This window comes from Stegostoma tigrinum, chromosome 5, assembly GCF_030684315.1.
Source record: "Stegostoma tigrinum isolate sSteTig4 chromosome 5, sSteTig4.hap1, whole genome shotgun sequence".
Taxonomy (NCBI): domain Eukaryota; kingdom Metazoa; phylum Chordata; class Chondrichthyes; order Orectolobiformes; family Stegostomatidae; genus Stegostoma; species Stegostoma tigrinum.
The window spans coordinates 41,975,311-42,002,423 of record NC_081358.1 but is presented as its reverse complement, the minus strand read 5'-3'; positions in this window follow the sequence as shown (position 1 = coordinate 42,002,423).

Sequence of the window (27,113 nt, the reverse complement as noted above, 5' to 3'; positions counted from 1 at the left end):
TTAAATTAAGTCCACAAGAACTCAATTCACTTATGACCCTTAATAGCCATCAGTGCACCAGCACTTCTATTAGCAGTAATGCTACACCAATCTGAAACCAATTTAGATTGCAGTGTCAGTAAAACCCATATTAAATTTATGAAGGTTTCTGAACCATTAGAGCTTATGAGTGTCGAGTGTAAATGCTCGAGATGACTCATACCTTCTTCATCTGCACTATTTTGGAATTATCCACTCTTAATTGAGGCAATACATCATAGATTTCAATAATGCCATACAAAACACATGTATCATTTAATTTTAATTAGGGTAAAGAATGCAAACTAATTAATAAATTGAGTTTTCATGAAACATAATTACAGCAATTCCAAGGGCTTAAAGACAATGTTTTGCATTACAATATTATATTATTTAGAGACAGACAGGTAGAAATGTAGAGGAACCTCAAGCTTTCTGAGTGTTCATACGTGTTATGGTTTCATTATCCTGAGCTGTCTTCCAATGCATTAGAAATACAGACTGCATCTCAAGGTTAAATGTACTTGGTGTGTGTAGGTTGAGAGGGTATCATAATGCAGAAGGGACAAAATGCCTTCTGTTCACAATAAGAGATATTATTCACGTTATGAGCAACTTTTTCCCCAGATGCATTCCTTAGGCTTATTTGATTTTCAATGTTAGGCTTTGACCTGAGCAGTTGATAAGCTAGACAAATTGCAAAGCGCCCTACATTTTAAGGTTTAGTATTTGTTACTTTTCTCTGCAAAAAATCCACCAAAATAAATGTGACTTGATTTGCTTTCATATCCCATGGAACAATGACATTTGATAAACAATTAAGTAGAGTGGTGCTTTTAAAATAGTTAAGCTTTTGCATTTTAGTAAAGGCTACCAGTTTAGTTATATGAAATATGTATATATATAAACTAAATGAAATTTAGCTGTATAAAATATGTATTTGTGTGGCAATTGTGAGGTACTGCATTAGCATTATTGGTAATTCCAAATACCACAAAATTTTAATCTAGCATTTTAATCTTGTAGATTTTAATCGAGATGTTGAGGTTTGAAAAAAACTATTCTTCTTTCAATGTTATCATACCATTTCTCTGTCAAAAACTGACACATCAGCCAATTACTTTTTGAGTTTTATGGTTTTCAGTTCAGATTTTAAGTATTTGGGATTTTTCCTTCTAATGAAGGCATTTCACAACACTATTAATACTTGGTTTTCGGTAATATCACAATGGTTTTCTCAAATATCTTTTTACAATCAAATTCAGTCCATGCATTGTCACATATTGCATAACCTGAAAGGTTAGAGAAAGCAATTTTAAATGTAACATTCAAAAGAGAGTTGGATATATATTTGGAAAGAAAATAGAAGTCCGCAGAGCCAAGCAGGAACGGCACAGATTAATTGACAGCTACTTCAAAGATTCACAATAGAGTGAACGTGTAGCTCGGCTGTATTATCCTATGCCTAGTAAAATTAAGAATGAATTGGAAATAATTTAACATGCTCAATTGCCTTATACAACCACAGTAGCTGTGTCAATTTGAGACTTTGGATCCCATCGTCATATCATTTGCCCATGACTTTTTAACAAGTCATGTGACATGAGTACAGCTGCCTAAAAGAAGAATCAGCATCATGAGATGTTGCAAATTTATCATAAATTTGGCTTTGATTCAGCATTGACACACCAGTAATAAAGTCCCATTCAGCATCACTTCAGTAGGTAAAGATTTAGAAAAAATTCCACAGTTGTTTAAAAAGCTCAGCAGATCTGGCAGCATCTGGGATGAAAAAGAAACAGAGTTAACATTTTGGGTCCAGTGACTGGGTTCTGAGGAAGGGTCACTGGACCCGAAACGTTAACACTGATATTTTCTTCCCAGCTGCTGCCAGACTCACTGACCTTTTCCAGCAACTTTTTGTTCCTGATTTATAGCATCTGCATTTTTTCTGTTTTTATTCCCACAGTTATTTGTTTGGTCACAATCTCTGATGGCTACTAACAGCAATCAGCAATGCTTTGACCAAATTCTGAAATTATTCTTTAAGTTTTCACTCCCAGTAAGTTAATAGCCACCTATTGTTGGTTGGTTTGTTCATTGACAGTGAGTAGTGACGGAGGGTCTTAAAAAGTAACCTTCATGATTATGTCAACAACAAAAAGGCAGAATTCACCTCGGTCACTTAAATGTATGAGTAAAAATCTCACAGACAAGAGCAGTAACTATTTCCTAGTATTTTTTTCTGCCAGAATGATCATTTTTGTTGACACTTACTTTGTTTTCTTTTCTCAACATTACTCTCGGTGTAATCTGAAGCAGTTTACAGAACACATTCCTCAAAGTAAATTCACCAAGAGGCTCCTATTGAGCACATTAAGCACTAAAAGCTACCTGCTTTAAACTTGTGTTGCTCGATATTATAGATATGAAGTGCAGAAATGTTCTCCCGCAAAAAGGCATCATTCCATAGATCACTTAAGCTCTTTATCATGTCTTGCTTCACTTTGTGCTTTTGGTGCATAGAGTGAGGCTGCAGTCTGCAGAGAGTTAACGGTTTGTGTGTTGCTCTTCTACTTCTGATGCTGCTGTCTTTCCTCCTCTTTGATCCTTTCTCTCAGTCACTAACAGCTTTGCCGTCACTGTCACATAAACACACCATTTGTATCATGTGGTGCACCGAAGGCCACAATTCATTTCAGTCAAGGTTCAAAGCCATCATGAAATAATCACAAAATGACACTGTGAAATTACTGTAAAAAAAATAGTGAGGCTGTGTCATGACATTTTGCAGTGAAGGCCTCGACTACTCATAGCTCTATCAAGAACTATAAAACAACAACAAAAAAAAATTGTTTTGACAGACACAGCAGCTGGAGATGTGCGAGTTAAGATTGTATAAAACCAGCCATGTAGAAAGTTAGCGGATGTTCCAGTTTGTGCCCCCATGAAATTGGCACAAATCATTGAGTTGGCTTCAGGAAGATGTTTAAGAGGTACATGAAAAAGTAAACGAGGAGGCAATGGCCATTCAGTAACTTAACCTCTGTCATCGGGTGACTCTGGTGTCAGCCAGGAATCAAATAAAGATGAATGAGCTTATCACAGTGTGTCCGCCAGGATCGTTGGGCCCGATTCCATCAGAAAGAGAGTAACTGTTCATATAGAAAGATTAATGGAGCATCCACCCAGCCCCTTTACAAATAATAACATAGAATGGCACACAAATAGAATTCAGGGCACAGCAAAATGGAGTTGTTACATACAAAATAAGAAAAAAAGAAAAAAAAAAGACCACTAGAAATCCTTAGGGTAAAAGCACAGGCTGAATAACATGCAAGTGGCTTGAATAAACTTGCCTGAGTGCTACTTTGTAACTGCAAATTCTGACAAGGTAATGATGATTTGGCCATTTAGCAATTAAGGTGAAAAGAATCACAGATTTATGGTAGTCACAGCCTTGTACCTATCTCTTACTGAGTTCCCCTGATATGCGACATTTGATAATTGGCAGATTTATCTTGCTGAGCACCTAAAATTCAGTTTCCAAATGTCCGATCTCAATAGGAAGACTGGCCTAATCCTGCTCCTAATTCATGTGTGTATGACTAAATGGCATTCTGTGAGTAGGAAAAGGGCATTTTGATGCAACAGCAACATTTTATATTTATAGAATGTTTCGCCTTTAATGAAATGAGGTGTTCCAAGGCTATGAGAGTGACATAAAGTAAAACTAGACACCGACCGCATGCAGAGTGGAGTATAATGTTTTGATATATATTATGTTAATTAGTAAATAATATCCTCGGTAATGCCTGGTGATGTGAGATGAAATGTAACTAGAACCCAGAAGTGTAGTGTTTCACAGATGCCCTCTTCCCATAAATATATATTGGGTTATACTTAATGAAAGATTGTTAGTGCTGAATCCAACTTTTATTTGCCCAAGTGCCAGTCCAATCGAGCTTCACAGATGGTGAGGCCAAGTGAGATCTCTCAGCACATCTGACCAAACCTGCTTCATTAGCTATCTATCCCGCTCCTGTGAAGGTTCTCTCACCTGATTCAAGCCCCATCCTACTACCCCAAATTCCTGGAAAGACTTGAGACTGAATGTGAAGATATGTAGTATAGAATATAACCCAAGTGTTAGGCCATAAATGTAATCACAGATAACATTTCTTACAAAATAATTATTTATGAATCACAAAGGAAACCTTGTTATTCCTATCCAGAGACCTGATCATGCAGATCATGCATTCAGATAGCTGAGTTATTATCATTTGTACAAAATCAAATCTTCATGTAAATCATAGAATTGATACATAGATAATACAGTTAACAACAATGAATGCATACACTAAACAATTTGAGAGCAATTTTCACTTTGCTCTTTGGCCAGTAAACCATAGTGTGCCTTGTTCTATCCATTGCGGAACCTATCTAATGTTCATTCCAAATGGAAATAAAATTGTATTCTGCGAAGGTTCTGCACAGGGGGAGGAATTTCAGGGATGGGGATATGTTCCACCTAATTACTGCACAAACAGTGAAATTGAAAACTAATGCCATTGTTTCAAGGCTCAGATAATGGGCATTCTCCAATTAAGCTTTAAAGGAATGGAATTAGGTTTGTAAAATCATTGGAAAACTCTGATTAAGCAACTATCTGCGATTGTTCAATCTTCTGTACCCATTTCTTCAAATTATGAAGCTGAATGTGCAAAAACCAAAGGAATGAAGGCACCTCAACTGTTTGAAAAATGTCATCGACCTGAAACAAAAGATGGGACTTCATGGTATCTTTGACTCAGTACTGCTCTTCTGATTATGTATAAAACCCAACATGATGACATCAGGTTGTAAACCCAATGTTAACACATACAGCTTTGTATTTTTTTCTTCTTTTTACTTCTGCTCTTTTCTTTTCCTTTCTTTTCTTTAAACCCTGGAGAGTGCTGGGTGAATGGGGAGTTCTCCGGTGGTATTAGCCATGCCAGGGCAAGCCAGACATGGCTCCACTTCAGCCCAGGGCCTCCTGCCGAGTGAGCAGCAGGACCCTGGGCTGACTTGCTGCAGCCACCAACCCGTCCACGACATACAATCTCAGCAAATTCAAAACAAACTTAGTGCTGACTCTTACAGAGATCAAACCTGTGACCTTGGTGTCATTTGCATCATGGTCTCAATCAACTGAGGTAACTGGCCACCATCATTCCAGAGGACCATAGAGAATAGTTTAATCTGAGGGTCCCCATGCTTCAGGCAAGGGAAGTGGTTAAGAATGAGGTATCCTCATGGTTATCTCAGCTGGTAACTGTTGGCATTACCCTGCATCACAAACCAGCTGTTCAGCCATCTGAGCTTTGATACTGTCCTTGACTAACATTGTTAACCACAAATGGTTCATCCCACTCTTTTTTTTGACTGGAATAAACTTTTGCTGAGCGGTTTGAAATATTTGCTTAAATGTCTGCCACTGCTTATCTACTAACCTTCCCCTTGGTCTGTTTTCCCATAGCTTATGCTTGTCTAATTGCCTTTAGTTAAGGTGACACTGGTTTGATTTCTGAGCTGATTTCCTCCCAACTGAATTTGAAATCCTACCATGTTGTGATATTTATCTGCAGAGATTCACTAACTATGAAACTTCTAGCTGATCTTACCTCATAACATATCACTTGATCTAAAATAACTTGCTCTTGGGTAAGAGAAGAAGGGTCTAGTCCTGAAATGTCAGCTTTCCCGCTCCTATGATGCTGCTTGGCCTACTGTGTTCATCTAGCTCTACACCTTGTTATCTCTTGTTCATGGCTAAATTCTTTTTTGTTTGATTTGATTTATTCGGTACATATATCTTGAAAGTGGATTTGCAGATAGGGTGGTGAAGAAGGCATTTGCTATGTTTGCCTTCATTAGTCAGGACATTGAGTACAGGAGTTAGGATGTTATGTTGTGGCTGTACACGACACTGGTGAGGCCATTTTTAGAATAATGCATTCAGTTCTGAATAGGAAACATGTTGCTAAACTTGAGAGGGTGCAGAAAAGATTTACAGGGATGTTGCCAGGACTGTAGGGTTTGAATTATAGGGAGAGGCCGAATAGGCCGAGGTATTTTTCCCTGGGGCGTCAAAGGCTGAGGAGTGGCCTTATAGAGCGTTACAAAATCATAAGGAGCATGGACAGGATGAACAGCCATGACTTTTTTCCTCGTGTGGGGGAATCCACAACCAGATGGCATAGGTTTAAAGTGGGGGGGGAATAATTTAAAAAGTAACCCGAGGGGTGAGTTTTTCACACAGGGTGGCGTGTGTGTGTGTGGAAGGAACTGCCAGAGGTGGTGGTGGAAGCCTGTACAATTCCAACATTTAAAAGGCATCTGGATGGGTACATGAATACAATGGGTTTAGAGGGATATGGGCCAAATGCTGACAAATGGGACTAGGTCAGATGGGGTGTCTGGTCAGCTTGGACAAATTGGACTGAAGACTCTGTTTCCAAGCTGTATGAATGTAAAACTCCCCAGCCCGGACTTGCAGGCTGAGCCAAGGTCCAGGTGTACAGTTAGGCCCGAATACCTGAAAGATCGGCAGCATCAGCGAAAGGAAGCGTGGAGGTCTCCGACCATTGATGATGGGAAGCAATGTTTAGAGGAGTGTCAGATAGGGAATGGGAGGTGTGGAGCCCGTGCATCTCCAGGCCCAGAGCTCGTGCTCAGAGATGACAGGCATGGGAGTGATGGCGGCAGAGGCCTATAACCAAGGATCGGGAGCCCATTACTGAAACCCTGGCTGCTATCAAGCAGTGGATGGAGAAGAAGCAGAGGAGAAATAAGAAGAAGCAAGAAACATTAACTCTACTGCAGTAAAATCTTGCATTATATTCAGTGTTTCAAGATGGTGCCAGAATGTGGTTACACTTTGCATTTCACACACACAAAAAAAATTCATCTGTATTTTTATGTACATATGACAATAAATCTAAATCTAAATTGAATCTAAATCAATTTTATATTTTGCCAGATGGGGGACATAGTTTAATAAAAAATTAATAACAGACAACTGAGATTCTTCAGCAAACAAGTTGACCAGAATATTTCACTACCCATACCACTGTTCCTGGAATGAGGGGATTGCCTTGTGAGAAGACAGTGTAAGACTGTATCTATGTTCCCTAGAGGTTCAGAGAATGAGAGATGATCTAGTAGCATATAAAATTCTTAAGGGTTTTGACATGGCAAACATAAAGACAAGATCCACGGTGATAGTGAAGTAGTGTTAATTTAAGTTGACTAGTAATCCAAAGGCACAGGTTAATGCTGTGGAAACTTGGTTTTAATCACACCAGGAAGCTAACAAAATTTAACTTTAGTTAATAATTCTTAAATTGATTCATGACAGGGGTCCTAGGTATGGTAAGCAAAAAAACCTTGCAGTTAGGACCGAGGAGTGGAGAATTTTTCCATTTAGGGGGTTGAAAATCTGTGGAATGGTCTAAACCTGAAATCTGCCAGTGCTCAGACTATTCAAGATTATGGTCAAGCAATTTTAAGGACTGAAAAGATCTGGTGATAGTCCAAGACATATAGTTGAATGGTAAAGGAAACTTGAAAGATCAATCGGCCTCCAGGTTCTATTTCTCATATTCATAATATGCCTATTAGATGACAGAGCCAATTAAGGAGTACAATCTCCAGACCTAACACTGGGGGCAGCCTGAATCCAACGATATGTCCTTTGGTTCTGCATATTGAGAAAATGTATGTATGAAGTCAGCATTAGCACTAAATTTGTGTTGCAATGCAAAAATATCTATCTAGACCTTCCAAAGTTACCAATTAGAGTAAAAATTGTTCACTTGAATAGAGCTGCATGCATTCTGTTATCAGTTACAGCTTACAACCTCCAAAATCATGCTGTGCAAATATTTAAGATACGCTTCTCATTATTTGATCCCCGATTTTAAGTATTATCTGTTAATGTAGGAGCTGAAATAATTTATTAAGAGCAGAGCAAGCAGCTTTCTAAATAGAAGTCTTGAATATTTGGAGAATGTTGAGATGGGCAGACAAATTGTGATGGAAAGCTGAGAGGATTTTTACTTGAAATGCATCGGCTAAAATAATGGAAGAAAATTTCACTGTGAGTTTCAACAGAGGATTGAATATATATTTGAAAATTTAAAATGTGTAAGATATGGGGAAAGCATGAGGAATTCATGTCAATTAAATAATTCCTTCAAAGAGGCAGGTGGCTGAAAGGACCCCTTTTGCTTTTTCTGTTTCTATAGAATTCATAGAATTGCTATAGTGTAGAAGCAGGCCATTTGGGCCATTGTGTCTGATGGAACAGACCCATTCCCTCTGTCATTCTTGCAACCCCACATTCCGCATGGCTAACTCACCTAACCTGCACATCCCTGGACACTATGGACAATTTAGCATGGCCAATCCACCTAACCTGCACATCTTTGGACTGTGGGAGGAAACCAGAGCACCAGAGGAAGCCCACATAGATCCAGGGAGAATGTGCAAACTCCACACAGACATTTGCCCGAGGGTAGAATCAAACCCAGGTCCCTGGTGCTGTGAAGAAGCAATGTTAACCATTGAGCCACCATGCCACCATTGATATTCAACAGTCCTGCAAGAAACCTCTGAGTGTCTGAACATTCGTTCCCTTATCTAAATAATTGCACTTGATTACCTAAACCTATGGGAGGAATTTAAGAGCTACGAGAAAACATAAGTTTTGGCTGAGGCCATAGATATGGAAAATCCTGAAAATTCTGAACTATCTTTGAGTGTTAATAATAAACCTGTTTGGATTTAGAACCAGTATCTTCTCTGAATTGTTCTGAGAAAAAGGAAACACCTAAGACATACATCAAACTAGCAAATGCAAAACAATGGCTAATGATAGGAGAACCATTTTTCTCTGACCAAGTTAACTGACCAAACATTCAAAATCTCAACATCAACATCATGGGACTGATTTTATCTCTAAGCATTGAAAATGAGATAAAATTAAGACAATTACAACTTCAACCAAAACATGGCCATGAAGTTATTGACCTGAAACAATCCTGCCTTTATCCCCCCAAAACAACACAACATGGGTTTATAGCAAACATTTAAAGTAAAATATTCTAAGATGCTTTGCAGAAGACACTATCAAACAAAATTTGTTTTATTGTATTAGGCAACAAAAAGTCGGATTAATGATTCAGGAAGGAATGTCTTTACAAGTACGACTTCAAGAACTTAACATTGAACCAGCTGAAGATACAACCACCACTGAGGGAGCAATTAAAGGCAGCAATGTGCAAGAGGACTGGAATTAGAGGTGTTTAGTGATCTCAGACGGCTGTAATAAGTTGCAGGAATAGAGAGGGGGCAGTGATGTAGGAGTTTGAAAATACATGAGAAAGAAAGACAGGCAAATGGCAAGTTGGATCCAAAAATGGCTTAGGGGCAAGAAGCAAAGGATGTGGTGAAGGGTGTTTTTGTGACTGGAAACATGTGTCAAGTGGCATACCACATTGTTTGGTGCTGGGTCCTTTTCTGTTTGCAGCTTATATTAACCATCCAGACATGAATGCAGGGGATGTTTTCAGTAAGGTTGCAGATGACAGGAAAATTGATGGTGTGGGAAACAGAGTGAGGAGAAAAGCCTTAGACTACAGGAAAATACAGGTGGGCTGGTCAGATGAGGTGAATTGTTGGCAAATGGAATTTAATCTTGTAGATTGTCAAGTGATACATTTTGGGAGGACTAACATGGCAAGGGAGCACGCATAGAATGGAAGGACAGGGCATCAGAGGGATCTTGGTATGTACGTTCGTAGATTGTTTAAAGGCAAAAAGACAAGGAGATACAGTGTTTAAGAAGATATACGGGATACTTGCCTTTATTAATAGAAGTATTGAATGCAAGAGCAAGGAGGTTACAAATTAGCTGTATATGTTAGGTCACAGCTAGAGTGCTGTGTGCCTTTATGGTTGCCATACTATAGGCAGGATGAGATTGCACTAGAGAGGGTGCAGAGAAGATTCACCTGGATGTTGCTGGGCTGGAGTAATTTCATTATGAAGAGAAATTAGATAGACTGGAGCTATTTGCCTTAGAGCAGAGAGAACTAAGGCTGGACATGTTTGAGGCATACAAAGTTATGAGGGGCATATGTAGGATAAACAGTGAGAAACTTTTACCCTTAATAATAGAGTCATAGTTTTAAGATGAGGAGCAAAAGGTTTCGTGGGGGTATGAGGAAAAACATTTTCACTCAAAGGGAAATGGGTACAAGGAATGTATAGGGAGTTGAGGGCTATGATGACCTGGCACAAAAGAGGAATTGAGCCCTGGGGCAGATCAGCCATGACATCATGGTGTTGCCTCTTCTCTTGTCTGGAATTGGAAAAATTGGCCAAATTTGCTTCCAATTTCCATCCAGCTCTCACTTTCAACAGATCCATTTCTGACTTCTCCCTTGTCTTCCTTGAGATCTCAGTTTCTATTTCCAGGGATATGTTGGCCACTGACATTCATCACAAACCCACTGACTCCCACATTTACTTTGACTATACAACCTCACACTTTGCTTCCTGTAAGGGTTGCATTTCATTCTCTCAGTTTCTCCCTCTCTGTTGCAACTGTTCTGAAGCTGCCACCTTTTGCAGGGGGACTTCAGAAGTATCCATCTTTTCCCTCAAGGAAGGCAGGAAACACGGATGTGAGGAAGTTCAATAGCCATGACCCTATTGAATGGTGAAGCTGGCTGGAGGCGCTGAATAGCCTATTCCTGTTATTATTCTAATGGTAACAAAGTGCGAAGCTGGATGAACACAGCAGGCCAAGCAGCATCTCAGGAGCACAAAAGCTGACGTTTTGGGCCTAGACCCTTCATCAGACCCGAAATGTCAGCTTTTGTGCTCCTGAGATGCTGCTTGGCCTGCTGTGTTCATCCAGCTCCACACTTTGTTATCTTGGATTCTTCAGCATCTGCAGCTCCCATTACCCCTATTCTTATGGTCTTGTCTCTCCCCACCATCATGGTTGATGGAGCACTCAGCTGTGACTGACCCATTTCCTGCACTTCTGCCCTCACCCCTTTGTCTCCCTCCTTCAACAACGATAGGGTCTCCATGGTTCTCACCTTCCATGCTATTAGCTTCTGCACGCAAAGGACCATAAATTGTCACTTCCACCACCTGCAACACCATCACCAGATACATATTCCCCTTTCCTCCTTTGTCGGCATTCTGTAGAGACCCATTCTCTCTGAAAACCCTGATCCACTCCTAAGACCTCTTCACACCCTCCCTCTCATGGTACCTTCACATGCAATTGTTGAAGATGCAGTACATTTCCATTTACCACCTCACTATCCAACACTCCAGTCACACCTTTCAGGTGAAGTAATGATTTACCTGCACTTCGCTCAATCACATCTACTGTTCTGTAGCTCACGATGTAGTCGCCTCCGCACCACGGAGACAAAATACAGACTGGGTGACCACTCCGTAGAACACCCATAGAAGTGCATAAATGTGATCCCAATTTTCCAGTTGCCAGTCACTTCAACATGCCACAGTGTTCCTTGACCAACATTTCTGTCTCTTGCCTGCTGCAGTGCTTCAGTAATGCTCAGGGCAAGCTGAAGGAACAATACCTCATATTCCACCTAGGGTATGTTACAGCTCTCTGGATTTAACATTGCGATCAACAATTTCAGACATGAACACCATAGTCTTTACCCACCTCACCAACCTTTGGACCTGTTTTGTACAACCTGCCCATTTTCACCTATTTTCACTTCTCATTAGCACCCTACCTAGCATTTATCTCCCTTTCAGATTATCATCAGCCATCCCTCTGTTTGCCTCTCTTTTCTTTTCCCTCTCTCTCTTTCATCACTGTCTCCAGGTGTTCTATTCATTCCTTCCCTTAGTCCACCCTACATTGTTAGCACAAAGACCACCCTTTCCCAACTGCTTTCAGTTCCAATAAAGAGTCATTGGATTCGAAATGATCACTCTGTTGCTGTCTTCTACAGATTCTGTCAGACCAGCTGACTTTCTCCAGCACTTACGTTTTCTGATGCATTTGTTTCAAATTTCCAGCATTCACATTTCCTTGTTTTATTTCAGCTCTGATCTCATTCAATGGTGGAATAGGCTTCAGGGGCCGAATGATTTATTCCTGCTTCTACTCTTGTGTTTGTGCATTCTTATAATAGTGGACTTCTTCAACCTTTGATCCAGCCTGCCAAATGTCTCTGACGAATCTGCTTTTGGTTTCAGCATCTGAGTTTGCATTTTTACAAAGTTATTAAAGGCCAGCATCACAGGATCGTCTTCTACCTGGGACTTGAGTAGGTGCCTGGCCTCCAGCATTCCTTTGATCGCCAGCGACCTGGGTGTTACTTCCTTTTGACCAATTATGGGGATATAACACAACGTGCTCACTAGACTGCATCCCCAAATCTAATTTAGAAAAATAACTCATTGGAGTGAAAGTCTGAACTGGTGGACAGTGTAGGAGAAAGCCTTGGCAGTCCATCCTTTGAGGGATCTGTGATCTCTTCTTCAGAGGGGGAAAAGCAGCTGGGCTATTTGTAACAGAAGTTGTATGAGCATTGCTGGTGCCTGGAGAAGAGAAAGGAGAGAATATTGGTTGCACAAAGGGGTAGAAGCTCGATCATCTTAACAATCAGTTAACAGTTCCAAGGCAGGGTCACTGGACCCAAAACATGAACTCCAATTTTTTTCTTCATGGATGCTGCCAGACCTGCTGTGCTTTTTCAGCAACTACTGCTTTTGTTCCGTCAGTTAACACTGTTGGTTAATGGGTTTGCAGCACAGCACAACTCAATGAAGCTTATCGCGTTGCCTGGACATGGAGATATCAGCATTCATACATAATGTTTCAGGGTCCTCTCCAGCCGCCTCAAGGATCTACACCTCATATAGGGGAAGCACATGAATATTAGCTATCTTGCCATTTCTCTTGGCTCTATCTGCCTGAATATGGGGCATTTGCTTTTGCAGTCAGACAACATAAAGATTGAGAGCGATGAAAGCAAATGGAACAGCTGCTTTTGGTGATGCAGAAGCAGGAATGGTGGGGAGGAGTTCCAAATGGGTGAGTAGGAAGCACAGAGTGCAAGAAGGACTATTTGTTTGGGAGAATGAGGTGAGAAAGAGCTATTGAGAGGAGATGCCGCATGCAGTAGTGAGAGTTAGCCTTGATAACATCTGTGTGCAGTGGCAGAGTTAAAAGGAGTGTGAGGTAGCAGAGAGACAACAGTAGTATTTACCTTGGGGAGTGCAGAAGATAATTGACTTGGACATTTCTGGATATTTCTTTTGGTCTACAAAGTGACACTGACCCTGGCCATCATCTAGGTCCAGACCATAATTCAGGTCCAGGCAGGCTGGGTCAGGTGTTGTGGCCTCCTTAGACTTTTGCAGGAAAGAGGAACGCCAACCTTTCCACCACCCAATCCACCTACATTCCCATGGCCCTGTCATGAAAACAAGATGCTAGCTTCCCTTTCTGGGACATGTTCTTTCCAATATGGTCCAGCATCAGAGTGTGAAGGTCAGTTCCTGGTTCGCAGCATTGGAAGTATTAAGCAACTGAGTTTTAAATAAGTGCCAACAGCACAAATGACACAAAGTCCTGGCAGTGGTAAGCACACCCATTTCTACAATTGGTGATTGCACAAAATGGGCACTGTAATGCTTGGATGCATAATGACGTGAGCTACATAAGTGTTAACCATGATGGGACATCTACCTTTAAACTCTCCAAAAATAACATTTAGTCTAAAAATGGGAAATCTCAGCCCATTAGGTAGTCTGTTTCAGTTTGAGGGATAGATATTGGGCATCATGATGAGCACCCTGTTCTTATTTCAGAGTTGTGCCATTGGGTCTTTTACATCCATCATAGAGAGCAGGCAAAGCCTTGGTTTAATGTCTGATCTAAAAAATCAAGACCTCAATGGCGCTGCACTCCCACATGATTGAGCCATGTACTATTAGCCTAGATTTTATGGCCAGGTCTCTGGACTAGGGCTATGAATCAATAAGCTTGTCACTCAGAGGCACATAGAGCAAAAGCCATGGCTGATTCTCTACTGCTGGAGGAGAGCTGTAGGAAGATGGAATAGCTAAGAAAGTGATGACATTTACTATTTGACATTTCAGGAAATAACAGTCTTGAGTAGGAGATGACACAGTCTGTATTCAGTTGATTCAAGTTAGGAAATAAGAGGTACTTGGAACAAGTAAAATGATATATTTGAAACTTCCAATAAACAAAATTGAAAGGAAATATGACTATACTAATAATTGTAACTCTTTCTATGTTGAGATCTCTGAAAGTAACATGTATGGCAAGTACTGATCCTTTGATGTGATTTGCTGTAAAGTATTGAAAAGAGTGATTCTCTCATTAAATCTGTACATTTAGAATATTTGTAATGTTTAATGAGCACTTAACAGCTCAATGCAAGAATTGGAAACAGAATGAATAAATAATCAAAAACTGTTTCAAATATAGAATGAATTATATCATATCATGTACACTGTACTTTCTGGTCATCTGTCACTGTAATCTTTATTAGCCTCTGAATTTATTTTATGCTGCCTCTACTGTGCTCAAAGTGCCGGCTGTAAAATCACGAGACAACTGGAAAGGGGACAATCTGAGATAAAATAAACCACAAAATATATAGGACAAAGAGTAACAAATGTCTGTCAATGTCTTTATGGCAATAATTCAATTGAGGGTTCTTGCTGACATTCATAATCCAATTGAGCTCTATTCTCATAGCCTCTGACTTTTTCTGAACAACTTGATTGAATTATTGCTTGTAACTCATGGCCAAGTCTATCCATCTAGATATATCATTGTACAGATGCTGGCCTTTGTACACTTGATACCAATGTAAATATATATACATGCACAAAATACAATGTAAAGTTTACCGTATTAATTAGTACTGAATTCCTTCACCAAAAGTTAAAAGATCACAGCTAACTAACACAAGATTTTTCTCAGTTGTAAGATAGACTTGAAATCTCCCATTATAATAATGTGAATTTTGGTGGATGGCTCTGTCTATGATTGAGATAAACAAGAATGCTAATTTTTATTCATTAGGAGTCAAAGAAACACAAGAAAACCTTCAGAACCCTGGAAACAAATGTATCTGACTTCAAGAAGTCAACACTTCTGTTTTAAAAAATGGCATAAGTTTGGAGAGGTTAATATATTGCCTCATTGCATTGTCCATTATTAGGCTCACCACTTACAGAGGAAATGCATTCCATTGAATTGCCACATAGTTAGTCATTTGTGGGATGTGGCCATTCCTTGCATTTATTGTTCATCTTTAATTGTCTTTGAGAAGCTGACGGTGAGTTGCCTTTGTGAACAGCTGAAGTATGTGTTGATGGTACTCCTACAGTGCTGTTAAAGAGAGAGCTCCAGGCTTTAAGAGTGCCAGGATTTGGTCTTCAATAGGTCATCATAAATGTTGGAACAGTACATTTATCAAAGACTCAAGTATCTCACTTTTTCTTAGTGTAATGCCCAGAGTTAGAAGAAACAGAGTCACAGACATTTTAGTTTGCAACTTCTCCTGGCATAACACATTAAAATTCTATTTCAAAAGCCAGTACACCCAGACTATCAAAGAGATAATCAATCTGAATGTCTAGACTTGTTAAATGTTTTGAATTTGTGTTCCCAACAAGAAATTTGGGCAATTAAAGTTGACAGATGTGAAATCCTGTGGGGCATGCTGACCTCCACACCCAAAATGTGTTCCTGGCAGAAGAACTTTACTAAGTTGTTGCACAATTACTGAGAACATCATAAAAGGAGATCATCAAACCCACCATCTTTTTGGGACCTCAATACCAAAGTAATCCAAAATTAATTCATTTGCTTCACATGGCTCTTTATTTTCTTTCTTCAAATAATTATCCACGTTCTTCTCAAAAGATACAAGATATGAAGTGCCAGCTTAAACTGTTCTCTTTGACAAGGCGTTCCTTGGTCAAATAGTCAAATATGTAAGGGACTTTGCTGATTCTCTCATGGTGGAAATAGTCTTGTACTGATTATGCCATCAAAATCCTTTTTGTCACACAATGGATTTTTAATAATTTCTTCATAAATGATTTTGGGATTGATTGATTGACATTTCAAAGACAGGCTTTAAATGTTAGTTTGGTTCACTGCTGGAATCATCTCTCTTCAGTTGAAACTGTGAGTTCAAATCTCACTCCAGACACTTGAGTGTAAAACCCAGCATCACGCCTCAGGTTAGCACTGCAGGAAAAACAGGAAAGGTGCTCCATAAATACCAGCATGTTTTCCTAATTTTGACTTGTTTTCTTAACCTTAATTACTCTCTACACTAAGTCACTTCGACCCATCATTCAGATTCATAGAACATTAATTTCATAGAAAGTGTTGTGTAATAAATATTCATTGACTTAATTCATTCATTTCCGACTTTCATCAGTGTTTCTATATGTAATGCAACTTTAATGAAAATGACCAATTTGTAATATTGGTCATTCAGTCCAGTTGTTCATTTTACAATTGAAATTGTCTTACTTGGTTCATTACAGGAAACATTTCCTACCAGTTTGTATGTGAAAAATAATAGATGAATAATAGATATTTAATACTTCAAGCAATAAATACATCAATAACTGGAGAAAGTACTTTGTGTGGGTGGCCATTATTTGTTTTTAAAGTCAAGTAATGTTGTGATGGAAAGCATAATTAAATTGAACTATTCTTTCCACAACGTTTTTAAGGGAAGAATCAGTTTCACAATGTTCTTGTTCGGAAGAGGAAACAAACCCTAAAAAGGGAAAGAAAGATGGAAAATATGAAACAAGTCTGTCTGCTTTAAGCCTGTACTCTGACTTATTAAGACTCTCAAACTGACGAAGTGGCAATTATAAAATTATCACTGTTGTTTCCAAATTCAACAGAGGCTTTAGTGCCAGCCAATTTCTTCCAGCCCTACAACCCTCCAAAACCTCTGTGCTCCTTCAAATCTGGCCATTTGCTTAACGCTTCACTCCCAACAACCTCAACGCTGATTCTTCAGTACTCTGCCATTATGAACTCAGCCTTCAGCTACTTGGACACAAGGATGTGGAATTCCTTCCTTAAAATCCTGTTTAATAATCACTTCTGAGAATTGCCTTGAGATGTCTCAGTATGTTAAAGTATTATATGAATCCAAGTTGCTCTTGCTGGCTTCCATTCTTTTCACAACAGTGGTTTACATTCTCCAACATTGTCCTGATGTATTTATGCTATTTGCTCTCTCTGGTTTCCATTTCTTTCGATGATGGGACGCCCGGAGTTTCTTTTGATGTTCCAAATATGGACTTACCAATGAAATAAAGATGTATCTCTTACATCTGGAGGTTTTTACTGGTTAACAGCTCTCTGATACACAATCTCAGCATTTGACGTGATACAATGAAAACGCCTTGTCGCCAGACAAAGCTAACAATGTGTGCTTTTAATATTGCATACCACTATTGTTATTTGACAGGTACGACATAATCAGCTCAGATTTTTATTTCAGGCTTTAGCAGTTCAGAGTAACTCAGATTCTGAGTTCATCCGAACCTAGCACGACTGAATTTCCTTGCCAGTCTGACAACAAGCTGTTTATAAACTAAATTGGTTTGTTACGTCGTACTTATCTCCAAATAGCGTGTAACTCTGCAATTTAAATTTGTTCTTCCTTGCTCACCAGTTCAGCCACATCATCATGCCAGGAGGGTTGACAGTGGGTAAGGGGAAAGATGAACAAAGTTAAACAAGAGAATGAAGGGGTATTTATCTCCCTTCCCTGTTGAAGGACACCCTCTTGTGGGTTTATAAGAAATTCCACGCTCTTGCCTTCCTAACTATGGTTGGCAGTGTGGCTATTTTGCAAGAAAAGAAGCTGGAGGAAATGGAAGACTAGAATACTAGACTGGAAGAAGTGCAGAAGAATTTTTATGAAGAGAATACAACAACAGAGGAGTTAAACCTCTCTCAGCAACGAGTGAATATAGAAGACTGAGGGGTGACCAAATAGAGGCTTTTGGATGACATTGAAGATAGATACAGAAAAGCAGTTTCAAGTTCTAGGAAGTCCAATACCAGAAACCATAAGTATAAAGTGACAGTTAATAAGTTCAAGAAGAGACTAATGTCAAATTGCTGGTCAATCAGAGAGGCGTTAGAAAGTGGAACTTGCTGTTGCATGGAGTGGACAAAGAGCAGAGCTTGGATGTTTTAAGGAAAATTTAGATCTGTACATGAGGGAAAAAGGAATGTAATCACAGAGGGAGATGAAATGTGGTGGCAGGAAGCTTGTGGGGAGCATAAACACACATTTGATCCGATTCAGCTAATTTTTCTGTTTCTCTGCTGCAATGTGCATGCAAGTCTAAATGGTCATGTAGGTAAAAGTAAATCCATTTGCTAATTATGTAGATCATTATTAATGTTGTCATCCACAAATGTGAACGTCAGGTATTCGATCATTACTCTTGAAGGACAAAATAATCTTATCTCTGCCCAAAATTTATATTTTAATCATCTTTTATCGTATTATAATTATTAATTTTATATGACTCCAACAAACTCCATTTGTTGGAAAGCTTTTAATGAGTATCTAAAATACTATATTGTTTTAATAGCTTTTCTCTATTTGCTACTTAGACTAATTAGAATGCAAAGTAGAAAAAGAATGAAAACCTCACATTTATATGTTGCCTTTCACAACATTAGGATGTCTGAAAATGTTTTTCACCCAATTCAGTACTTTTGAAGTACAATGCTGTAAACACAGCTCTCTATTTGAACCAGGTAGTATCCCATACAGAGCAATAAAGGTGAACCTGATTTTAGTACCAAGAACAAATATTGAAATTTCTAGTGAAACGCAGCAGGTCTGGCAACACCTGTAGAGAGAAATCAGAGATAACGTTTTGGGACCTTTCTCAGAACCTGATTTTAGTGATGTTTGTTAATGGCTAGTAATTGGACAGGAGAGGAATTTCCTGTTCTTTGAAACAGTACCATCTAAAAGTTATGTAAGAGAGTAGGAAAGGTTTTTGATGAGTGTCTCATCCAAAAGACAGCCCCTGCAATAGTGCTGCACTCTCTCAAAACTACATTGGAGGATCAGTACTCATAAATATCACAGAATGGCTACAGCACAGAAGGAAGACATTCAGCACATCAACTGTGTGTCAGATGCCCAACAAAGCTATTTAGCTAGTCACATTCACCCACCCCTCCCCTTTAGCCTCACAATTGTTATTTCTTCAGGGACTTATAAAAATCCCTCTTGAAATCACAATTAAATCTGCCTCCTTCACATTCTCAGGAAGTGCATTCCATTTCCAATCAATGCGCTCTGTTCTTAGATTTTTTTTCTTGTCACCTTTGGCAGTCACTTTAAGTTAATGTCCTCTGTTTCTTGAACATCCTACCAATGGGATTAACCCTCCCTATCCACCTTATGCATGATTTTGAACATATGCATCAATCTCCTCTCGTCATTGGTTAGGTCGCTTTTGGAATATTGTGTTCAATTCTGGTCTCCCTGCTATAGAAATGATGTTGTGAAACTGGAAAGGGTTCAGAAAAGGTTTACAAGGACGTTAAAGTGTTTGAGTTAGAGGGAGAGGCTGAATACAATGGGGTTATTTTGCCTGGAGCATCAGAGGCTGAGGGTTGACCTTATAGAAGTTTATAAAATCTTGCGGGGCACAGATGGGCTGAATAGCCAAGGTCCTTACTCCAGGGTAGCAGAGTCCAAAACTAGAGGGCATAGGTCTAAGGTGAGAGGTTAGATTTAAGGTTAGAGGTAAGATTTAAAGAAACCTAAGGGCAACTTTTTCATGTAGAGTGTGGCGCGTGTGCGGAATGAGCTGCCAGAGAAAGTGGTGGACGCAGATACAACTACAACATTTAAAAGGCATCTGGATGGGTATATGAATAGGAAGGGTTTAGAGTGGTATGAACCAAATGCTGGCAAATGGGATTAGATTTATTTAGGATATCTGGTTGGCACATTCCCTATGATTCTATGACTCTATAACCTTTTCTTTTCAAAAGAGAGCAACTCTAGCTTCTCCAATCAATTCTCCTACCACAAGTTCCTCATCTCTGCAACTATTTCTGGAACATTTTCTGCATCCGTGTTAAAGCTTTCATACCGCTTCTATGGAGGCACTTGTGATGCAGTGGTAATGTACATAAATCTGGACCAGTAGGTCCCAGTTCCATCAGCTTCGTATGTGTGTGAAAGCATTTTTGAACACGTTGATTATAAATAATATACAGTGCTGCTGTGGGGTTCTTGTGCTCTAATAATAAAATCCTGATCTCTGGGTCAGAAGGTCCAGATTCAAGTCCCACTTGTTGCCATTGGAGTTTGTTCTATGGTGCAGTGCTGACACTATCAGGTACTGTCATACACTGGGAACCTGTGATATCTGTGAAAGTCTAACTGTGCACCAGGTCAAGTGCTACCAACAGGAACAGCCCTTCACAGTAAACATAGTGGGGAAGAAATAAAAGAGTTGCTTCTGAGTGCACATAGGTGGCATGAATAGATCGCTTTAGAAATAGAAGCTAACAGAAGTTGGTTAGCTCAGTTGGTTGGATGGGTGGTTTGCGAAGTAGAGTAATGCCAATAATGTAGCTGCAATTTGTGCACTGGCTGACATTACCATAAAAGGTTCTCCTTTTCAAAATCTCCCCTTGCCTGAGGTGTGGTGACCCTCAAGTTAAACCACCACCACTCATATCTCTCAAATGAGAGAGCAGCTCTATGGTCTCGGTGAGACTAAGCTTTATCTTATGTTTGAAGAAAAATTCCATAAATGTATTACTACTTTACATCATCACCTGTCTAAGCAACTCTTATCATATTTGCACCCACGAGAATTGTTCTAAACTGGCCACCTGTCTTTATTATCATGTTATCTTGCAATCTAAGCTATGGGAGTCCTACATTTTCCCTTACCCCAGAGTAGCATAAGAGCCTTCTGCTGTTCATTGTGAAAACATTACATTGTGGAAAGCCTCTAAACAGCTGAAAAGATTAACTTTTATTGTAAGCAAAAAAAATGCAAGCAAGACAAAAAAAACCTGCATATTCATCTGGGAACAAACAGGGACCATTTGTCTTTCGAGCAATGGCAAATTTAATGTCAAAGAGTGGTTATTCCAGCCATCTCATATCTATTGCAAGACTGTATCAAGTCCTCTCTGACTTGTTGTCTGCGCCACACTCTCATGCAGAAGATGATGTTCCTTCTTCTCAATGTCCTTAGCTTCCTTCTCGGAAGGCTGCTGCCACTTTCTCAGCTCTTCAGTGCCATCAAAGCCTCTCTTTGCCTCTCCAGTTGTGCAGTGAACAGAATGCAAGGAATATGTGGCACATTCTGTTTGGACAGAACGACAAGGCTCCTCCTTACTCAGCACAATCCAAGAATCAGAACCTTACCTTCAGGAGCCTTACATCTGCTGTATAATGGCACTGGTGGAAGAATGGACTGCATAGTTCTTGGTGGATCCTTGGAAACAGCTGGTTGAATAAAAATTTTTTTTAAAAAATGCTGTGACATTGACAGGCATGGTGATAGGATGGTCATCCACCTGTTCAGTTTGCAAATCCTGCTCCAGTAGTGGGCAGGGACAATATAGTCTGTGGTGACAATGTGCTCGTTCACCTGGTGGAAATAGCATTGAGGTCTCTGGGTTTTCTGTACCTCCTAACAATAAAAGGCTAAACAGTGTCCATTGGAGGTCATTGCTGGTTCTAGGCTTTTTGTCACATATGTTCCTCCTTGGTTTCCGTATGCTTCCATTGCACCACAAGCACAGTGGTATGGAGGGTATGAGGAAACATTGAGGTGGCTACAGGGGCACAGCTTGGAATAGAATGCATGAGGGATCATGGTGGGATGGGTAGTTGCAGGTACGAAGTTGTAAGCTTTAGCACATTTGGGGTTGGGCGCAAGTGTAAGGGATGAGGAATGGGGGCCATTTTTGTGCTTTAACTTTTGTATGATTCCTTTGAAAAAATAAATCCATGCATCTTGCAAACTTGCCTCCCACCTAATCCACCTCCACCACTGGGAACCTTTTGAACTGTTTCTGAATCACATGTCGCCATCAACACCACCAGCCCACCCTCTCACCCACCAGCCCCGAACAGTTTCAATAAATTTCAGTCCTCCTGAAATGAAATTTGGATGTTGCAGGTCCCATTTCCCTAGCTCAGATTTGCAGAGCTGAAAACTGCACCAACCTGGGAGTGATTTCTTTTACTACTTCAAATGAATTAGTGAAACATGACCTGCCATTATGATGCCCTAGCAGCCATTCCCCCTTACTGAATCCATACCTGTTGAAGTGAGTAGTAATGTTGTCTTAGATCATTATTTCTAAAAGTTTTCCAACCACTGACTGTTATACTGACTGCCCTGTAATTGCTCAGTTTATTCTTACATTCATTCTTGAATAAAAGTACAATCATCCTGTGATGCCACGCTCATCTCTAAAAAGGATTAGAAGATAATGGTCAAAACCTCTGTATCCTATCTAGTCCTGGTGCTTTTTAACCTTTAAGTGAGAAATGGTATGTGGCCTTCATTGCAGGAGATTCGAGTGTTGAAGCAGGGACCTCTTGCTTCTACTGTGTAGGGCATTGTTAAGATCACGCCTGGAGTATTGTATGCAGTTTTAATCTCCATATCTGAAGAAGGATGTTCTGGCTATTGAGGGAGTGCAAGAAGGCACTCTAGAGTGATTGCTGGAACGGTAGCACTGATGTAAGAGGAGAGATTTGACCTGTTCGGGCTATATTTACTACAGTTTAGAAGATTGAGCAGGCATCTCAACTAAACACATAAAGCTCCAATAGAAATTAGACATATGCAAGAGGTAGATGCAAGAAGGCTATTCTTGATGAGTGTGGACTCCAGGACAAGAAATCATAGTCTAACAGTAGGGGTTAGACCTTTTAGGACAGAGATGAGGAGGATTTCTTTTGCTCAGATAGCAGTGAGCCTGTGGAATTCTCTGCCATAGGAAACTGTTGAGGTCACAATATTGAATGTTTTTGAGGAGCAATTAGAAATGGTTCTTAGGACTAAAGGGATCCAAGGAAATAGGGAGAAAGTGGAAACAGTGTACTGAGTTGGGTGATCAGCCATGATTATATTGAATAGCAGAGCTGGCTCAAAGGGCACAGTAACATACCCCTGCTCCGAAATATTTCTATGTTAAGTGCAGCCAGCAAACCTCTATCAATTTTGTAGCCCAGCCAGTGACTCAAACAGTTTCCCTTCACTTTGATTTTGGCAGCATCTTCTTCCTTGATAAAGAAGTATTCGTTTAGTATTTAGCAGGCGGTAACTGAGAGGGAGAGGCGTCACTTTGGTGCATGCATTAGAGCTTGGAAGCAGTCACCTGCATTGAAGAGTGGATCACCTGACAACAGCCCCTGCAATCAGCAGGAGGAAGAACATCCAGCAAAGGGTGACTGATAGAGAGAGCATTATGTCTTGGTGATGGTGATGGTGATGGTGATGATGTGTGAGATCACTCCCGGTCACAGTGTGGAGGAGAAACCACAGAAGAACCATCTGTGTATGTATTACAGCCGGGCAGCTGTCACCTGCAAGAGAGAGAGAGAGGGAGAGAGAGAAAGACAGACAGACAGACAGACATGGGGCAGGGGGTGATTAGGAACTGGAGGTGCGGCTTGAGGTGGGAGGAGGGTTTGGTGGGCCTGGTATCAAGGAATGTTTGGTGCAGTGGCATGCTGTGCCTGCAGAATATGGACTCCAGTCCCTGGACACATGTAACCCCATGTATCCGTCTCCATCTCCGGTAACTATCTCAGCACTGACATCTATTTCAAACTCACTGACTGCCACAGCTACCTTGACTACACCTCCTCTCACCCACCCTGCTGCAAGAATGCGGTCCCTTATTCCCAATTCCACCACATCTGCTCTCAAGATGGAGCATTCCACTCGCAGACATCCTAGATGTCCTCCTACCGCAAATTCCCCCCTCCATTGATCAAAAATGCCCTCCCCGCTCTTCTGCCCTCAATTACCCTCACCCCAACAAAAATAAAGACTGAGTTCCCCCTTGTCCTCACATATCACCCCACTAACTTTCGCATCCAGCATATCATCCTCCACCACTTCCGCCACCTACAAACCGACCCCACCAGCAAAGAGATATTTCCCTCCCCATCCCTATCTGCCTTTCATAGGGACCACTCTCGCCCTGACCCCCTTGTCTGTTCCACACTCCTACCAACGCCATCACAGCTAGCACCCTTCACTGCAACCGCAAGAGGTGCTACACCTGCCCCTGCACCTCCCCCCTCACCTCCATCTAAGGCCCACGACAAACCTGACAGGGGTTCGCCTGTACATCCTCCAACCTGATCTATTGTATTCCTTGCTCCCAATGTGGCCTCCTCTACCAAGCGCAGACTCGGTGACTGATTTGCGAAGCATCTGCGCTCTGTACACTATAATCAACAACACCCATCGCTAACTATTTTAACTCCCCCTCCCTCAATGACATGTCCGTCCAGTGCCACATGCAAAATGGAGGATCAACACTTTGTATTCCAGCTCGCGAGCCTACAGCCCGATGGCCTGAACGTAGAATTCACCAGTTTCAAAATCTCCCCACCCCCACCCCCAGCCTCATCCCATGTCCAACCCTCCCCCCTCATCCTGTCTCCATGACCTGACACTATCTGCCCATCTTCTTCACCTATCCATCCCACCTTTCCCACTGACCAATTCCCACTACCCCTATCTGCGTCCACATATCACCATCTCACCTATCTTCCCCCCGCCCCACCCATCCTCTCTCTATTTATTTCCCAGCCCCTTTTCCCCTCACCGGTCCTGATGAGGGGTCCAGGCCTGAAATGTTGACCCTCCTGCTCCTCTGATGCTGCCTGGCGTGCTGTGTTCCTCCAGCTCCACACTGTACTGACTATTCTCGAACTGAATGATGGAACATCCTTGAGGGGCTGAATGTCTTCCTTCTATTCCTATGTTCCCAATTTGCAATGGAACATACTTTTGATACACTTCCCAACCTCAATGTTCTACATAGGTTATGGTGAATCGGCTAATTGGGAGGTTCGCTATTTTACCCATTTTATACAGACACTTCTGAACAAATGAATGAAGTTCCTAATGACATTGCTGAAGAATGTCATTAATAGATGCATCAGACAACATACACAAGAACACAGTCGGTACACCACACTATTCTGATTCACTATGCAAAACAATATCACATTAATTACGCAATCAGGTGCACTCTACCTGAAGTTAAGCAAAGCAAATTGAAGCTGAACACTGCTACTATCACAGGCAAGCACATTGCAAGCTATTTACAGACACATTACTTTGTTACAGATGCCAAACATTATATTAATATACATTTTCAGGCTATTTGGCCACAGAAAGAGATGAGTATGAACAGATTCGAAAATTGGAAAGCAAATAAAATAACCTTTTAAATCCATCAAAATTATACCAGCCTGAGTTTTCTTCCCTTAAGATTTACCTTGGGAAAACATTTAACATTGAGAAAATTTTAAGTATAGAATTTATGATCACAAAGACTGCATCAGATTGCAAATTCATTTGTTACTTATGAATTGTGTGTAAATGCCCCAAATCAATCCTGATTGATGAGACCTCAAAAGAGTTACATTGTAGCTTTCCAACAGTTTAACAGCTGGGTAATAGTAGTGTAGAATAACATAGAATAGAATAACTTTTCAAAAGCGTTTGAAGCAAAAGCTGCCTGATTCACTAGCTTCTGGCATATGTGGTAGGTTTTTACACATGATAATACGCTTTTTACTAACTCTGCATGTTAACAATGAGCAGGCCAATAGCATTTGTATTTACCATGTTCTCTGGAGTTTTAACCACCGACTATTTTAAAAAGGCAATAATGAAGTGAGGAATGTTACACTAACTCATAGACTAAATTCAAAATAATTTAATGCTGCAAATCTGAAATAAAAACAGAAAGTTTCTGGAGAAACTCAGCAGGTCTGGCAGCTCCTGTGGAGAGAGAAGCAAAGTTAACTTTTCGAGTCCAATTACTTGAAGCATTCACACTGTTACTCCCTCGACGGAGTCTGCAAGACACGCTGAGTTTTTCCAGCACGTTCAGTTTTTATTTGTTTTGAATCCTTATTGTTGACTCAATCTTATCCCCTCTGCTTTAAACACGGTATTTAAATTTTGTGGTGTTTCCCATCTATACCATCTTACAGGGATGGTCAATTAATGGGCTGACCCTAAATGCCCCATCAATTAAAGATGGCAGGATGACCGCAGAGGTTTGAGGACAAATCAGGCCAAGCCTCTCAGTGCTCTCTGAACACATTTTTTTGTAAAAAAAGGTTAAATAAACATTAAAGGTTAATTCAACTAATTCAACTATCAACCCACCTTCATAGAAAACACACACACACACAAACACACACACACACACTTTATAGAGATCAAAGGCTAGGAATTCTGTGATAACTTAAGCTCCTGGCTTCCCTAAGTCTGTCCATCATCTGCAAAGAACAAACCAGGAGTATGCTGGAACACCCCCGCTTGACATGAAAACTGCAGCTCCAACATGGAGAGCTCACAACTCAAAACATTCAGCACCATCAAAGAAAAACAGTCCACTTGATTGATACCCCATTCATCATCTTACATATTCACTCCCTCCACCACCTCTGTCATGCATGGAAATTAAATTGAGGCAAACCACAGAATAAAGTACAGTTGGTTTAAAGGGCTGAATGGCCTAATGTTGTTCCTAGTGTTGCTATGTTTGGAACTGAGTTCACCAATGGCAGACACTGCAATGTAATGTCTCTGGCAAGTCAACAGTATTCTTGGGTCCAATTCTTGATTGACCATTCCGTCTGATTCATTGCTGTTAGCTGAAGAGTAGAATGATCAGGTTTTCC